The following is a 19,961-nucleotide window of genomic DNA, read 5'->3' on the forward strand; positions in this document are numbered from 1 at the left end:
GGAAGTACACGAACCTGAAACATGAAGTCAAGGAGATTTGGCATATGCAAGAAGTATCGACCATCTCCATCATCGTGTCAACCGCCGGTATGGTGCTAAAGATCCTACATAACTTTCTGGAGTTCCTACAAGGAACTCCAGAAAGTCGAAATCCTAAACACCTGTAGGATAGTCAGAGAGTTCCTCGAGTAACAGTAACACCAGACATAACAACAACCACCCTGTGTACTTGATAGCAATACCTGTCACGAGGTGGAACCCCCAATTAGGGGGAAAAATAATAATATAATGGAAAAGAATAGTATTACAGGTTTGAAGTAATAGCACAGGTCAAGAAAGGTAAAAAGTAGATAAGAAAATAGAAATTATGCGGTTCCTTCCTTACGTAGATTGACCTTTGAATTACTTCAAAATGTCAACCTCAGCTACCGGGGAAGGCAAGTTGTTCCAGTAATCAGCAACTCGCTGTCTAGTTTAAACCCCTTCCCCTCTAATTTGTATTTATGGCCCCTACTTCTACAATTCTTTATAACAGTGAAAATTCCGCCTTCATTTAGTTTACTAAACCCCTCAGAGCGTTATAAAACTCAATCAGGTCCCCTCCAAAGTGTCTGGTTTGCAAACTCTATAGTCGACCTAATTGAAGTTTTTTTCTCTTGCGATTACCATTTTTTGATCGCTTACATTTACATTTTGCTACATTAAAACGTAGCGCCACTTTTCTAATCATTTCTGAAGCCTGTTCAGGCCAAGATTCTAATTTTTTCTAAGATTCTAAGCTTACAGGATTCTAATGGAGCACTGCTTACCACTGATTATTTAGTTTTCTCTCAATTTTTACGTTGTCTGCAGGTACAACTTAACTTGGCCTTAATTTCTTCACTTCAACTTCAACAATTTCTTCTCCAATTTGCTCTCAATTATTACAAAATCATTAAGATCCCTGTTTTAGTTTAATAAGCTTCTATCCTCCAATTCCCTACATCTTTACATCGAACAATATCATGAATCACTTGAATTAACTTCAAATCATTTGAATTAGCATCAATTTATGACTTGTGTTAAAACTTAGATTTCGGAGATAATGTGTTTAAATATACATTCAAGGCTGAATGTATTGATATGATAGGCATCCTGGCATGCAAATTCCGAGTATTCAATAGAAATCGATCTGCCACCTTCAGAGCCGCACATTATGCAAATTATTCATGCCTATAAAAAAGATGGATTGCAAAAACATCATTTCCTTCCTGATTTTTGGCTTGCTCAGTGGGACAGCCACATCTCCAGTGCTCAAGATGGTAGGTCATAGTCGTTTACAAGATTCTATGAGATAGGAAACGTTGGACGACTTGAAGCCGAGCAGTCGCATGTGACCATTAATTCGCACGTCGGCTTAATGGGTCACAGTGTGGTCTGGGCATTATGGAAGCAGTTTCGAAAGACAGGAACCATTAGGAGAAGAGCTGGTCAAGGTCGCCCGAGGGCTACGTCAACCAGAACAGACCACTATCTGGCTCTAACAGCAAGACGGAACCCCACGATGTCCTGTCATCAACTGTTTCCTGAGGTTGTTGCGGCCGCAGGTGAAAACATTTCAGACTGGATTCAAGTGGACTTTACGCAAGACAGCCAGTGACTTGTATCTCTTTAACCCGAAACCACCGCAGTGCTCATCAAAACTGGTACCATAAATATGTGACTTGGTGAACTGACAAATGTCGTGCAATTGTGTTCTCTGATGAGTTCAGTTTTAGCACACAGATTCTACATGTTATTTCATCTAGACAACGAGGAATGTGGTACCATCCCTCCAACATCAGAGATAGGACCACTTATTGTGGATGCGGTGTTCTCGTGTGGGGCGGAACAATGATCAACGGCCGCAAACCCTTTTCATGTTTTTGATGGGGGTACTGTATCTGCATAGAGGTAGCAAGAACAGATCCTCAAATCCTATGTGCGACTCTTTGAGGATACTGATAACCCAGATTTTATTTTAATGCATGACAACGCCACAGCAGGTAGAACTCAGGTAAAACTTGAAAAGATTAATCTATGACTATCGCCAGGATAACACGTATATCCATTTATAATTACAGATTTAGACTATGATTGCATACAGCTTTAAAGATGTCGTGTCGTGTGTGTCTGTTTAGACTATGTATTTGTGTGACTGTTTAGAATGTGTTCTTGTTGTTTTAGGACACTCAGTTACCAGGGCGCAGCCAACAATTGGGCGACTGCTACCTGATATCCTTTTCTAGCCAAGGAGGAAGGGCGCCTTCATTCTATTGACAGTAGGCGCAGTAGAAAAACAAAATGCTTCAGTGGAAACCGAACTATAGTGCTTGTACAAATTTTAACAAAATGAAGACGAGGCATCCAGATGCACATCTACAAATTCCATCTAATTGTTTATAGGTTAAGTTAATTTGTCTTCTTTTGTTAATTACTAAACAGAAAAGATCTGCTTTACAACAGCTGACACATGAAATGTATCAAGTTGTCATTGACGAGTAAAACAAAGTTCTTAATCCTAATCAAGGTCATAAGATTTATTCTTTGCTTGTTGTAAAAAAGACATTCATATAATACATATCCCCACGATTCCATTATTGCACATAAACATGATGCACTGCATTCGAATCCCAGTTCAAACAGCTTGGCATTTAATGACCCGTGATCCGATTAAAATCCATGAAGTTATCGTTGATGGGGAAAACAAGTTCTGAATACATCTAAAACCGTTATTAACCCTGTGATACGAGACACTTGAACACTTGACAAAATACATTTTTATTCAAGCCCCATGGTAATTCTTATTAGCAAATCAGATTAAACTTTACTTCCCACTTATCGGCTGTAACCTATCCAACTCTTTTTGAAGCAAAATTGCCTGACTTGAACTGGTAACCATCTTTTCCTCTTCAAATCATCGGCAACCTTTCGCAGTTGTTTTGATTTTAGGAGCATCAGCGACTAAGGCCATATTGCTCCTTGTATATTGTCTGCAAATTGCCTGTGTTCTGTGGTCTGTTTTCTGGACGAAAAACCCGGGTTTCAGGGAGAAAAACCATGACCTTCGCCTGAGATCGACTAAGTCAGTCACAACGTGGCTGACTTAGTCGATCTCAGGCGAGGGTCATGGTCACCTGGGGTCATATTCACCTTGTTCATTCCTAAAATGTTAATCGTACAAAAATCTGATCATTTAATATGTTTAGTTGAATATCATCTTATATCTTGTGGTGGTTATATTATTCAAATCTTAATCAATACGGTTGATTAGGCAAATTGTGAATATTTAAATTATCTGTTAAAATTAATTCTTCCAAGAGTCTCACTACTATCCAACGAATCGATGAATCACTATACGGATTTGAGTTTGAGTCAGTTATTAACAATTTTACTACATAAATGAGAGCTTACATATGCTCAATTTTTCCTACGTTCTATTAATATTTTAGAGAACCAAGAGAATCGGAGAACATCTCAAGGTACGTTAATGAAAAGTTCAGCTGTGAAGAGGACGGGCAGTAGAGTTATAGGAGAAGAAAGATGTGGAAACTAGAATGCATGTACAATTTGTTCACATAGGCCAAAGATGACTGTTACATCTAACCTTCAACCTTCAAAATTAGGTACCTCTTACAAAGGTACATCGTACTGTACCTTTGTCAAAAGTCGCGCCAATCCTTGCAAAATGCAGCGATAGTAAAGCAATGAACTGCCACTTCCACCTCAGAGCATCTAGATTATTCTGTAAAATATAAGTTCCAAACGAATTTCTTGGTCGCAATGGTCATAGTATATTTAGAGCCCTAATCACAGATTACGCACGGGGTGTCTTATCTATGATTAGGGCTTAATCCCTCGCCACTCCTCTCCTTCATATATATGTGAAAATCGTGGCATTTCAACTTCTCATTGCCCATGTTAACAGCTCCATAATGGGCTGACAACGACTGAAGTTGGGTTTAGTGTCTTCGACAGCACCGAGAATTCAATTAAATACGCGCACGTGCCATAATCGATGCGCCGTGATTGTGTACCAACCGTTTGCAATAAAACCAAGTCTGCATAAAGCAAAACATTCCCCCATGTGATTTTCTTATCCTGCGTCAACAGACATTCACGCGCATCGTTCTAATCCACTCAACACGTAATTAATGGGAAGATACCAAAATTTGCACAGACATACCCCTCACCTCACCTCACCTGTACGGTATGTAGAATTCTGATGATCACCAACTACGAGAGATCACCGATTATGCAATCTCACAAATGCATGTTGGGTAATTAGCTGTCTTTAAACGTTACCTCGTAATTACACGAGCGCGAGATTGTTTAATACACACCAATGTAGAATTGACATTCCACATGACGTTTTTCCATTATAGTCTTGAAGATCTCGTCCACACACATCGATATGTAGCTTCCCAATCTATTTAGGAGATGATCTGTTCATCCCCCATTCAAGAGAGCTGTTCGTCAGCACTTCATCCGAAACTGAAGATAATCGAGGTGAAGCTGTCTTTTATATGAGAAGCAACAATGGACACCAATGCAGTGAAGAACAATTAATGAAAATCTATAAAGTAACATCAGTTTGGCAACTATATGATAACAACAATGGAAAACAAACCAGTCTGAGAGTTGTCTTCTCTCTGTGAAGCAGAAGAGAAGAGGGCCTATCGAGAGACTGGATGTTGTTTATCACATGCCTCAGGGTCAATTTCTGTGCATAAAATTATGAAATCTAGATGAACGGTCAAAAGGGTTTCGCACTTTTCACTCACAGGTTGGCAATATGCTCTCAGAAGGAAAAAGCGTATCAGACGACTGTGACCTATGCGGAGCCGAGAAAGACCTTCCTAGGACCTTCCTTCCTAGCCGAGAAAGACCTGTCTTAGAACTGCTATTTCGTGATTACAGGCTTCATATTATGTAGTTTATTTGTGACTTGTCCTTGCCAAGAGGAGTCTTGTCATTGGAAATATAACTGAGTGCGTATTATTTTGCCTGTCGTCTGTATAGGGGACCGATAGGCGATAGTTGTTATATTATTATCATCCATGCATCCATCTCTGCAGATTCACTTATGCATTCATGATATAAAGGAATAGAATATTTAGTACAGGTGCGAATTAGTGTTGATATTAGCCGTGCATCGGCCAAAAAAACAAGTACATAAGAAAATACAAATTATGCGGTTCCTTCCTCACGTGGTTTGACCTTTTAATTTCTTCAAACTCTTAGCCTCAGCTACCTGCGAAGGCAACTTGTTCCAGTAATCAACAACACGCTAGCTAAAAGAAAAATTCCTACAATCTAGTCTAAGTCCCTTTCCCTCTAATTTGAATTTATGGCCTCTACTTCTAGAATTCTTTATAACAGTGAAATTCCACCTTCATTTAATTTAATAAACCCTCTCAGGGACTTATAAAAATCAGTTAGATCCCCTCTAAAGTTCCTGGTTTCCAAGCTCTGTACTGTAGCCCACAAAATTGAAGTTTTTCTTCGTACGGTCGCCATTTTGCCAATGTCACATTCGATTGCCCCTCTTTGGATCCTTTTCAAGAAGCTCAATGCCTTTTTTTCAGTGAAGTCTTAATACTTTATTTCAAATGTGGTCTTATAAATGCCTTATAACGTGAGATTATGAACCCCCCTATCTTTACTGCTTAATGTTCGATTAATCATGAATAGGACACCATCGGCTTTCCTGTCCGCTTGTTTACACTGCTCAGAAAATTTATATCTGCTCTTACCGTAACTCCCAAATTCCTTTCTTCCTCGACTGTTTTCAATTCAACACCAGAATCAAATTATAATTGATTTTGGGGTTGCTGTTCACAAGACCTTACATTTTGCTACGTTAAAATACAGCTGCCACTTTTCTGACCATTCATGGAGCCTGTTCAAGTCATCCTCTCTCAGTCTTTGCGTTTTCTACAGGATATTGTTCGAAATATTTGAATTAACATAAAATAATTTGAATTCTTTTCAGAGATGATCTGTTTATGACGTGTTTAGATATATATTCTAGTGAACAATAGTTACAGGTCCCATGAACAGATGAAAAGATTAATCTATGACTGATTTATGCTACGATTACATTAAGTTTTAAAGAATGTTAATACGTCATTAACGGATCATCTCTGAAAACAATTCTTCTTAAAGCCCAATGAATGCTTCGTCATGCCTTTACCACTGGTAATCTGTCCAGAGTATTCTATGTTTTTATGAAAAGCTGGCCATCACGATTAAGTGGAATCTGTCTGGAGTTAGGTGCTAAAATAAAAAAAAAAAAAAAAAAACCTCTGCAAAAAGGGCTTGAATGTAGTAGTGTAATGTACATCTGTTTAGAGCGTGTATTTCTGTGTTGTTTTAGGACACTTGGTTACTAAGGGAGCAGCCAACACCTGGGCGGCTGCTGCTTGATACCCGCCTCTGGCCAAGGTGGAAGCGCGCTTTCATTCTACTCACAGTGAATCATTCTATTCAACAGATCCTGCCGCTACTGGTGGAATATTCCTCCCCGAGGCATCCAGATGCACGCATCACAACTACAAAAATCATTCATCTACAAGGGGGTGATCATTTAATTCGCTGATTTCATGTTTACCCCACGAACTTTCATAACTGCCGTTACCGGTGCTCTCCCTAATCGCTATTGAGCAAATTCAGTGTGCGCATTCATTGGCTTCGAGGGAGCCTTTCACACTGTTTGGTGGGAAAGCGCCCTCGAACGTCTCTGTGCCACCAGTTGCCCTTCCAATTTGTACAACCTGTTCCAGAACTACTTTTCAGAGCGGTCCGTAGTAGTAAAATCAAAATTTCTTCAGATCGCCGGCCCTGTGTACCGGGATTGTCCCCGGGGCTCCGTCCTGGGACCATTGGTGTGGAACGTGATTCTCCAAAATTGGCTTAGTAACTCCTTTGACAAAACAAAAATTGTAGCATTTGCGGACGACCTCGCCATCATCGTGCCTGGAAACTCCCCTGCTCTGGAAGCTAATGCTCAGCATGTTTTGTCCAATCGCTCCACATGAACCAGGTAAAGCAAAATCCAAAATGATGATCATCAAGAGAAAATTTGATCTGCGGATACCCCACAAGTCAAGATCTCCGGTGCGCAACTGCCCTTAGTTATTCAGACAAGGGTCTTAGGGGTCATTACAGACCACAAACTCTGCCTCGTATCTCTGTGAAGAATAGTATCACGGAAAAAGGACCGGATACGTGTCTATTGTGTGTGTGTTCTGTTGTTGTGTCTGGCCGCTTGCCTACCCAGAAGCATCAATCACCAGGAGAGGTGATTCTGAGTACTCGTCCACGCCACGGGAAAGTGGGCCAGTCCCAATAGTGCTCGTGCTGTCTCAATTAGAGACTTTGACCCACCTGATGTTGCAAAAAAAAAAAAAAAAAAAAAAAAAAGAGAAAAAAGAGAAAGAAAGAAGAGGCTCCTTGTGGCTAAACCAGGAGGAGGGGAAAAAAAGTTGAAATTTGCTTAGCTATAACGAAATGTTTGTGTAATTAAACAATTATTGTATCGTACCTTTACGTACAATAACGATTAATTTAATTATCACTCAGGAGAAACAAATAATCACACTTCAAAATAATTAACAATCAAAATCCATTGCCTAGTGTCCATAATTTTCTTGCATGTGAGGCAAGACCAAGATAAAAACCAAGAACCTTAACACGAGACTTTCAAAAAGATCATCGGTTGGTTATATCGTGAAAAGCAGTTACGAACTTTTTTCATAGTGAACGCAACTTCCAGGGTGCATTGCTGAATCACGTGTAGAGAATTTTATGCGCGTTAGACGCCATATTTGCTAGTAGTTTTGCATTTAGAATCTCATTTTGCTGGAACCATTCTATTTTTGGTTTCTGATATAGTTTTCTGTATAAACTGTGTTTCCTTTTAATAAAGGCTTTAATTAAATATTGTAATTCTATTTCTACTTCTTGTGCGTGACAGTATTTTATGGTATTGTAAATTTTATTGTATTGGTACTCTATACAATCAAATGTAAGTCGAAATTATCGTCGATAATAACCCTACAATAACTTGAAGTGTATTTGTTGATGACATCCTACACACTTGGAACGTTGCAAGAAGCCTTTGAGCAGACAAAAAATTAGCCTTAATTTTATCTTTAGTAACCCTGTGATACGAGACACCTGAAACACATGACACAATTGGAAGGAATACTGCTTTAAGTGTTTTTATTCAAGCTCCATACAATTCTTATTACCAGATCAGATTGAACTTTACTTCCCATTTTTCGGGCCATACATGTAACCTATCCAACTCTTTTCGAAGCAACATTGTCTGACTCGAACTGGTAACCATTTTTTCTTCCTTCAAATCATCAGCAACCTTTCGCAGTTGTAGTTTTGGTTTTAGGAGCATCAGCAACTAGGGCCCTCCATAAAAGTTCCTCATGCCATCGACGACACTCGAACTCGGGTCAGTTCCACCCGGTGTGAAGACCTTTGCAGCTTCTCTAGGATGAACCCCAGGGGCACATCTGGTGAGTGTAAAGTGTAAAGTGTATTGATGTCTAAGGGCACCAGGGGTTTCCCCCATCTCCGCGTTGCTTTCATTGTAGGTGTACCAGTTCACTGGGAAGGCCAGAGATTTAAAAGTGTGTGGATTTTGTATATGTGTGGTGTTGTGTATCGTTGTTTATCTGGCCGTTTAGCCGCTGGACCCCTACTGAGGCCCAACGTTGTCCACACTTGGCCTCGTGGAGGCAGACCAGGTACACAGAATGAAGTTTTACTCTGGCAGGCCCTGCCACCTAGTTTCCTGAGATTTCGGTGACTAGGGCCTGAAAAAAAAAAAAAAAAAAGACTCGGTAGGGGTGAGCGTTGGAATTAGAAAAGCTAATTGAGATGTATGCGTTTTAATTTGGACGAAGTTAAGTTTTGCAGTTTGTGTGAGGTTATACGCTGGCGTATTAGGCACAGTAGAGGGGGAGACTGAAGACTGGGGGGAAAAGACAGAAGTATGGGGACGATAGAGAAGACTACCCCAGGATTTTCAGTGAGGCAGGCCCAAGCCCTACCAGGAGAAGAATCAGGGTTGGCAGGGGTGGAGAGGAGACAAGACTGTCTCCTCCTCCCCGCCAGGGGAAAGAAAGGGAGTAAAGGTACCAGGCAGGAGAGCCCTGGTACTGATCGCCATCAGGCATTGACAGTTGTGAGCACGTGGGGGTCCAAGCGATCTAAACCGGATCTTCTTTGGTGTTCTTTTTCAATATAGGAGTCAGATCCCAGTCGCAGGTCCTCATACTGGTCGCAGTCATACATGAGATGTTGCCATGTCTCCTCGTGGCCACAGAGGCAACAAGGATCCTCAGTGATTCGGAAGCTAGATAGTTTGGCATTAAATGGCCCGTGCCCTGTGAGCAGAAAAGTGACGTGGAGCCCTGGTTGGAACCAACTCGGGAGTTTTGGAAAGACTCTGTTTACGCTAGGGAGGAACTTCTTGACTTCCCCTTTAGTGGATTCTGTCCACCGATCCTGCCATTCCTGTCGGAGGTGGTCGAGCAGTCTGGTTTTTTCAAGCTTCCTGTTGTTGGCGAGATCCAACGTGAAGTTCAGGATAGTTGCACGGTATTTCTTTTGCCATATTATATGTCAGGGCGCATCTGATGATTTCCAAGTCCAGCGGGAGGACTCCGGCCAGAACCTGGAGTGCGTGCGTGCTGACTGTGGAGACAGCTCGTGTGATTGTCAGAATTATTGACCGCTGGATGATGTCCAAGGTTACCTTTTTGTACCAAACTGGTGAAGCGTATGTGATGACCGGGATGAAGGTAGATTTGTAGTAGAGGGATAGGGTCCGCTTGCATAGCCCCCAGTCCCTCCTGGTCACTCTTGCGACCAATGCAGAATATTTCCGTATCTTTTGTTTAATGTACTTTAGATGGGGCTGAAAAGACAGATTTTTGTCAATGATGATTTCGAGATATTTGATTTCTGTAGCAAGTTTTATTGTGGCTCCTTGGATTTTCACTTGCTGTGGTCTGGCAAGGTCGAGTCTGCCCTTCAGGAGTACCGAGCAGGTCTTACTTCTAGAAATCCGCAGGCAATGGATTGTAGCCCAGTTTCGCAAAATTCGTATCGCGTGGTTGGTTTTTCTTCGATCTGCTGTGGGGGGGGGGGGTATTTGTGGCTTTATTTATTGCATATATTATTTATTTATATATCTTTGTATCCTTTGTTTCCTTTAGTTTAACTCCCCACTTGCGCATCTGACTATTGCTTCACAGAAAATTCTAAGTTCAAGGGGAAAATCTCCTAAATGTGTTTAATTCCCTTTGGATAGGCTTGTGCCCAGAACAACAAAAGACACACACAAATATTGTATAAAAAAATCAGTTTATTAGACATATTTACATGAGCATAAATAAAACCAAATAATAATTGAATTCATACATATGACAACATGATTTGGACTCCCCTACATGTGTTCATACATCAGTAAAAATCATTAACCAGCTAACATTAATCCCTTCCATTGTTAAGATATTTTATCCTGCATCCTCTAAATACCATTAGTAAAAATATCCATTCCATTCTATCCCCTTCTACATATGTTTAATACTGCATCAGTTAAATACGAAATATCAATTCCACTCCATTCCTTTCTACATATACTTAATACTGCATCAATTAAACAAGAAATATCAGTTCCATTCCATTCCTTCCTACATGTATTTAATACTGCATCAATTAAATACTATTAACAAGAATTATCAATTCCATTTCCTTCCTCCCTACATATACTTAATACTGCATCAATTAAACAAGAAATATCAATTCCATCCATTCCTTTCTACATACACTTTCTACTGCTTCATTTAATTACCATTAATAAGTACCATCAATTCCATTCTATTCCTTTCTACATATATTTAGTACTGCACCAATTAAATACTATTAACAAGAAATATTAATTCCATTCTATCCAAGCCTACATGTATAATACTGCATCAGTTAAACAAGAAATATCAATTCCATTCCATTCCTTTCTACATATACTTAATACTGCATCAATTAAACAAGAAATATCAGTTCCATCCATTCCTTTCTACATATACTTTCTACTGCTTCATTTAAATACCAATAATAAGAAATATCAATTCCATCCATTCTAGAAATACTTAATACTGCACCAATTAAATACCATCAACAAGAAATATTAATCCCATTCTATTCTAGATATACTTAATACTGCAACAATTAAATACTATCAACAAGAATTATCAATTCCATTTCCTTCCTCCCTACATATACTTAATACTGCATCAATTAAACAAGAAATATCAATTCCATTCCATTCCTTTCTACGTTATCATATATCCAACATTTTCAAATATCTTATATCTAATAAATCTCCCTCTTTTTAATGTTCTTCCTTCCTGATTCTTCTCTAAACTATCTTTACATTTAGGTATTTCTAAAGTCCTGCTGACCAATTTACTGGGTTTCTACAGTTCTTTGTATACACAAAGAACTGTAGAAACTTGTGAAGGTACTATGTACTACAAACTAGCGACTTACTTGTAGAACTCGGCGGGGCGTCATCTTTCATCCTTCCTATCAGGTACAGCTTATCTTTACTATCTGGGGAGACGTCTTACTATTCTTGAAGAATTAGGCACTGGTAGTTGTGCTGCCAGGAGGTTTCGGCTTCATTTTATTCAGCCCGCTTGATGCACTTCTCCTGTTCCGGAATGGCTACTATCATGTTGGTCGGGGTTCCGATTCCATCCGCTTCCAGCACTTTGCTTTCCAAGATTTCAGGAATCTTGGTCTTTAACGGCAGATTTGAGTCTACCCTTTCCTTGTGAGAGACTCGTTTTGTCTTCCACATATTTTTTCTCAACTCCTAGACAATCTAAAGAGCCAACATTGACTATGTTCCACTCAAAAAAAGAACTTTGACTTTCTCGACTACTAACCCATTCCCTCGCAATGACCAAAATCTAAACTATCTCCTTCCTAAACCATTTTCATTCGCACCGCCAAAATCTCAACTTAGTGTGTCTTGCAACTCGTTCACTGCCTTTTTTTCTCCCTCTTACTGCCGATTTCGCCACGCCCATTTCCCAGTGACTTCTAGCAATCTAACATTTACTTTCGGATTCTATCTCATTCCATTTGTTGGAAAACCCCTTATTCCGCCGGCCCAGTAGCACGTGATCAATACACCCCTATTTTCAACCTGTTGGATCTGCAGCCATCCGGAGTGCCAAAAAAACAACATTATCCCTCTCATATAACACCTTGTCTCCATAACGTTCAAAAACCACAAAAGTGACATTAGTGACCACAGCACCTATTTTTGGAAACTTGTGTGTGTTGCTTAAGAACCCACTTCCGGTCTACGACTGAAGTAAATTGCCCTTACTATATTGACCTTGCATAAACATTAAACCACTTGCTACTTTTGCCGTTCACCGTCTATTCCCTGCTTACACCGGAAGTTATGCTAATGGCTCTGTTTTTCATTACTACTACCCACTAATTTTACAATTCTTACTGAATAATTCTTGTTACTGAAACTGACGCTATTACCATATTATCCTACTAACGGCAAGAATCCAAAAGGAAAACCAACTTTCAAAGTCTTAATAAAAAATCTTATTTTTGTAAGATTTTCAAATCTTACAATCGAAGCTCCTTTCCCAAAAACTTTATAGCTGTGTAATTTTTTTTCTGTATTCTCCAACACTTTCCCTGGAATTTAACCACCGTACATCTATTTATTCACTCCTTAATATACATTAACACTCATTAACTTCTAACACCAAAAGCACTTACTCATTTTGATTACCCTTTGGAATGCACAAATATTTACCATTAAATCATAACAAATCTCATTAAGAATGGAACCAAGGTAACTTACAACCTATTCCGTTTCTTCCTATCTACCTGACTCTTTTACACCATTGTTATTCCACCTTTCTCTTTGCACCACACACTGGTTACAAAGTTACACTCTTTGAATGGTCAGGTGTCTTCATAAGATGGACATTCATCAAGTGTCTTCATTAGGACTCTTCCCTACTGCGTTCCCAGGACTCAGCTCTGCTAACATTTACCTGATGATCAATTCAATACCACATAAATAATCAAACTCAATGCTTAACTTTTTATCTCCACCATTATTTACCTTAATATTTTTCAACCAATAATCAATTTTATATTAAACAAAAATTCTAAATCGATATGATATGTATTCTGGCTCGCCAGCTGAATTTTTTCTCAGTTTCAGCAACTGGGCTTAACTTAATTCTTTGCTATTCTGGTACACTGCCTTCCGTTTGGGAATTATATTCTGGATGGCATATCGCCAATTGTGTGTGTGTGTGGGGGGGGGGGGGATTTGTGGAGCTTTGTGTTCAGAATAACAAAAAAACACAAAATATTAGATTATAATACATATTTACAATTTATATATCAAAATTAAAAGGATTGTTACTCGAACATATCACAACATTATTTTTTCACCTACATGTATATATATATCATATTCATACATCAGTAAAAATCATTAACCAGCTAACATTAATCCCTTCCATTGTTAATATATTTTATCCTGCATCCTCTAAATACCATTAGTAAAAATATCCATTCCATTCTATCCCCTTCTACGTATGTTTAATACTGCATCAGTTAAATAAGAAATGTCAATTCCACTCCATTCCTTTCTACATATACTTAATTCTGCATCAATTAAACAAGAAATATCAGTTCCATTCCATTCCTTCCTACATATATTTAATACTGCATCAATTAAATACTATTAACAAGAATTATCAATTCCATTTCCTTCCTCCCTACATATACTTAATACTGCATCAATTAAACAAGAAATATCAATTCCATCCATTCCTTTCTACATACACTTTCTACTGCTTCATTTAATTACCATTAATAAGTGCCATCAATTCCATTCTATTCCTTTCTACATATATTTAGTACTGCACCAATTAAATACTATTAACAAGAAATATTAATTCCATTCTATCCAAGCCTACATGTATAATACTGCATCAGTTAAACAAGAAATATCAATTCCATTCCATTCCTTTCTACATATACTTAATACTGCATCAATTAAAACACTATTAACAAGAAATATCAGTTCCATCCATTCCTTTCTACATATACTTTCTACTGCTTCATTTAAATACCAATAATAAGAAATATCAATTTCATCCATTCTAGAAATACTTAATACTGCCCCAATTAAATACCATCAACAAGAAATATTAATTCCATTCTATTCCATCCTACATATATTTAATATTGCTTCATTTAAATGCCATTAATAAGAAACATCAATTCCATTCCATTCCTTTCTACATATAGTTAGTACTGCACCAATTAAATACCATCAACAAGAAATATTAATCCCATTCTATTCTAGATATACTTAATACTGCAACAATTAAATACTATCAACAAGAATTATCAATTCCATTTCCTTCCTCCCTACATATACTTAATACTGCATCAATTAAACAAGAAATATCAATTCCATTCCATTCCTTTCTACGTTATCATATATCCAACATTTTCAAATATCTTATATCTAATAAATCTCCCTCTTTTTAATGTTCTTCCTTCCTGATTCTTCTCTAAACTATCTTTACATTTAGGTAGTTCTAAAGTCCTGCTGACCAATTTACTGGGTTTCTACAGTTCTTTGTGTATGTGAAGGTACTATGTACTACAATCTAGCGACTTACTTGTAGAACTCGGCGGGGCGTCATCTTTCATCCTTCCTATCAGGTACAGCTTATCTTTACCATCTGGGGCGACGTCTTACTATTCTTGAAGAATTAGGCACTGGTAGTTGTGCTGCCAGGAGGTTTCGGCTTCATTTTATTCAGCCCGCTTGATGCACTTCTCCTGTTCCAGAATGGCTACTATCATGTTGGTCGGGGTTCCGATTCCATCCGATTCCAGCACTTTGCTTTCCAAGATTTCAGGAATCTTGGTCTTTAACGGCAGATTTGAGTCTACCCTTTCCTTGTGAGAGACTCATTTTGTCTTCCACATATTTCTTCCCAACTCCTAGACGTCTCAAAGAGCCAACATTGACTATGTTCCACTCAAAAAAAAAAAAACTGACTTTCTCAACGATTAACCCATTCTTACTAGCACCGAACAAAATCTAAACTTGTGTCTGACTAAACCATTTTCATTCACAACGCCAAATCACAACTTAGTGTCTCTCGCAACTCGTTCACTGCCTTTTTCCTACCTCTTACTGCCGATTTCGCCACCCCCATTTCCCAGTGACTTCTACCAATCTAACATTTACTTGCGGATTCTATTTCATTCCATTTGTTGGAAAACCCCTTATTCCGCCGGCCCAGTAGCACGTGATCAATACACCCCTATTTTCAACCTGTTGGATCTGCAGCCATCGGGAGTGCCAAAAAAAAAACTTTATCCCTCTCATATAACGCCTTGTCTCCATAACGTTCTAAAACCACAAAAGTGACATTAGTGACCACAGCATCTATTTTTGGAAACTTGTGTGTGTTGCTTAAGAACCCACTTCCGGTCTGCGACTGAAGTAAATTGCCCTTACTATATTGACCTTGCATAAACATTAAACCACTTGCTACTTTTGCCGTAGTATTCACTGTCTATTCCCTGCTTACAACGGAAGTTATGCTAATGGCTCTGTTTTTCATTACTACTACCCACTAATTTTACAATTCTTACTGAATAATTCTTGCTACTGAAACTGACGCTATTACCATATTATCCTACTAACGGCAAGAATCGAAAAGGAAAACCAACTTTCAAAGTCTTAATAAAAAATCTTATTTTTGTAAGATTTTCAAATCTTACACTGCGCTCGTGAGTCACCAGCAACAGTTATTATCACATCATCGGCGAAGGCCTGCGCGCCAACTTCGCCAATATCAAGGGCCAGGAATTCATCTAAAATAATATTCCATAACAGGGGTCCTTGGACAGAGCCCTGAGGGCACTCCCTGTGGATTTGTCTAGTTAGCTTCCTATACGGTACATGTACTTCGATCGTTCTCTGTGTTAGGTAACTCCTGATTGTGTTATACAGGTTTAGGGGCACTCCAGCCCGCCTAAGTCTCGTGAGGACGCTCGGCCACCAGATGGCGTCAAACGCTCCTGCAAAGTCAATACTGATAACAAGAAAATATTTGGTAGTACAGGCTTCTACTTTATCCAGCAGTGTCTTGCATCTGTTGAGTATGGCCTTGGTAAACCCAGGGTTCTGAGCTGGAGATCATTCTTCTCTTTTATGGTGATTCATTTTTACTTCTGACTCTCTCTTGCTCTCTTTTTCGGGATAACTCTGAAAATTTTTGGGCAGGTGCAGCATAAGCCTCAGGCTTCCTTGCACCCTATGCTAATAATAATATAGTAACGAATGGGCCTGGTGTACTGGGGTCCATGGTTGAAAAAAATAGATACGTACAATGATAACCCAGTTTAATATAATAAAATATATAATAATAAGTAGCAGGCAGTAGCTTTCAAGACTAACGAGTTCTCTTTTTCAACTGAATTTAAATACAACGGATAAGTGTATTTAATTCAGATTATTATATGACAAGCACTTGAAATTCCCAAACAAAATTGTTCTAGAACGGACATATTTCGTAGTAACTGTGCAAAATTTTTAGTCTTTATAAAATTCACTACACAGTTTGTCCCTCGCCACATCCTCTCCTTCATATGTCCGATGGTAATTTCAGTGCCTTCGGTTTCTTCAATCAAAATCTATTATTCGAAGTATAAATTAAAAGGCATCGAAATTTCCAAAGATATATCCCTCGCCTCACCCGCCTAATAGTGTGTTTGTAATATTTCATTTATAATTTCCATCTACAAACCAAATTCCTCTTCTAACTATAAATAGAAACTGAGAAATTTTTGAATTAATCCCTCGCCGCTCCTCCTTTATATGTGCAGTAGCCTTAACGTTCCTTCGAATCTTCATTGCCTACACTGCAACCCCAGAAGGAGTCGACAATGACAGAAATGTGGTGCACCATTTCCATGGCATTGAAAATGCATTAGTACATGTACATGACCAAAATGGGCTGCGACTGCGCACCAAATATTAGCAAGGTAAAGTGAATATCACAGCAAAACCATGACTTGACTTCGTCTGTGCCAAAGAACAATCAACATTCTCGCTCATTTCATCTAATCCATGTGCACATATTAATGTAAGGAATGTCAGTCCATCATATCCCTCACCTCTCCTCTCCTATACGATAGGTACAAATTAGATGATTATTAATTTATTATAAAAAAGCTATCGCTTGTTAGGTGCGTGTTAAGCACAAATTGAGGATAAGAATTAACCAATTCTTTCCAAATATATCATCTTCCGAATGGAGACCACTTCAGGAGAGCTCTCCCAATACAGAATTCTGAATAAATACGACTAATGAAGGACTTCCTTTTATAGCAGGCAACAGTGAACCCAAAAGTGGTACGTCACAATTCACTGAAACATTTTACTGATGATTTATATTTTCTGAAATGATTGTGGGCGCAAACGTCATACGCAATAATGTACTGATCTCTCATTGGGTTATGGATTTCCAAGGAGCAGTGAGTCCCTTGTGTACCCAAAGCCGAAAGTCATAGTTGAGAGGCGAATATCTCCTTTCATAATATAGAAATATTCGAGAGGGTTCGAGACTGCACGATAGGTAGAAATACATTATATCCATCTGTGATGCTACTGAATAACACTGACTCGAATCTATCTGAGCACGGTTCACTCCTCATGCATTGGAACCGGAAAGTGAACGGGCCACTCTAAACCGTTCGTCTCTTCGTAGGATAAGGGCTTCAAAGAGTGGATGAATGCGACAGCCCTTATCCCTATTAAGACTGTAGCTCTCAGACGAACATATTCTTAAACTCTCCTGCCATTTCCAGTTCCAAAAGCCATGTGCCTTATCCACGATCACGGCTTCTTTAGCATTAATGTCATGCCCGGTTTCCCAGGCATGTTCCGCTACAGCTGAACCTCCATGATTTGCAGTCTTAAGGGCTCTATTGTGTTCCCCCAGGCGATCCTGCTCTTTCCTTCAATACTATTTTCCTCAGAAGTGGGGTCCACCTCTGCTAACTCATATCTTAACTCTCCAGCCTCTGGAATTTTAATTACTCAAGTGAGAAAACGTAAACAAAGATTAGGAAACCCAAATCTCCGAAAGATCTGCGACCAATCTCCATCAGTTGCTCTTTACTTAAAATCTTGAAGTCAGTTCTACTTCCCAGACATCTGTCTGTTACCGTCAACGACATCCAGGTAACTTTCGACATCACAAGAGGCGTCCCGCAGGGGAGTGTGCTTTCAACTATCCTCTTCGCAGCTGTTTTGGAACCTTTCCTAGCGTGTAATTCTAACTTTGTTTCTTATGCCGACGATATGAAGTTCTACGTGAGTTCAAATCATCCTCATCAGATTTTTGATATTAACCAACATGCCTGTACACAGATAACGAAACTGGAAAACTATCTACCCACAATTGGGTTGCATCTGAACTCTTCCAAATCTGCTCAACTACCGATAACAAAAAAAAAAAAAAAAAAAAGAGTCAAACATGATATTCAAATTATCGTTAGCGGTGAAAGTGTAACTTCCCACACAGATCTGGGCCTCACCTTCCAGTCTCACTTTGCCAGGATGAGACAGAAGATGTACGCGGCACTTTGGGCAGTGAGTCAGGAGCTCGTTGGTGTGCATTATCCAGCGCTGCTTTGTCGGTACATCCTGAGGTGCATTACCCTATCCCTCCCTCTCTACGCATCTGAAATTTGATCATCTGCTCCTGCCTCCCTGCTTAAAATGTACCTCAGTCTGGAATATTGGTTGCTCTGATGGATAAACAGGGTGGTGGGTTACCATTTTACTATCTCTAGATCCATCCTCGAAGCTAATCTAGGGGCCGCTCCCTGGAGACTTCTCATCACGACAAGAAATGCACCCACGCTTATCACAAGTCGAATTGATGCTCAATCTCTATCTCCATTAATCTCTGGGCCAAAGAAGACAAGAGGAAAACACCCCGACCTTACAAACATTGATTCCCCTAGAGATATGTTCCCGGCCAATTTCCTTCAGATCTACAATAAATTAGGCATCCACCCTGATGAGTTCTGTGAGGACAAGCTCTACAGAAAGGAACTCAACCTGGACTTTTTTTCCTGCAGCATTTATCTTGCTGTTTATTACGAACTTTCTTTTTATTTCGAGCTCTGTAAATATGTCAGGTCGAGCACGCACGTGCTCTTCTACATTGTACGTGTGGCTCCTCGCACCTCAGTATGTAAATTTCACACCCTCCTGGTACACTGCCATCTCAGGGTAGCGCACAGTTTCCTGGGTTAATAAATTGATTATAATAATAATAATAATGGGTGCGATGGTCCAGTGGTTAAGACACTGGACTACCAGCCCGATGGACCCGAGCTCGAATCCCACCTTGGTGGAAAGGCGAAAGCGGCTCTATTACGATGGGAGACCGATAAAATAACTAAAAAAACATCGCCAAAGTTGCTCCACTGGACTTACCTCCCCTAAGGTCCGAGTGACGCTGTGGCAAAGGTAGAGGCAGACAGTGGCTGAGACAGTTAGTGCCGCCATCTGGTGTCGCTCGCGAGAACTAAAAAATCACTGGTCATAAGCCGAAGCTAAACAAGTCCATCTCCATTGATGGATGATCTCGCTGAGAAATAATCATACTGCATCAAGTGTGGCGCAGTATACAATCACTCGCCTTCAGGCCTTAGGCAGAGGGGTCGATTCGTAAAGTTGGAGACTGTCTCCCGAGAAAGGCAGTGGAGCAAGTGGCCCTGTCTCCCTTACGGACACCACAAGAGAAGGGCAAGACCAT

This window comes from Mastigoproctus giganteus, chromosome 2 (assembly GCF_048544385.1).
Source record: "Mastigoproctus giganteus isolate SK-2022 chromosome 2, ASM4854438v1, whole genome shotgun sequence".
Lineage (NCBI taxonomy): Eukaryota > Metazoa > Arthropoda > Arachnida > Uropygi > Thelyphonidae > Mastigoproctus > Mastigoproctus giganteus.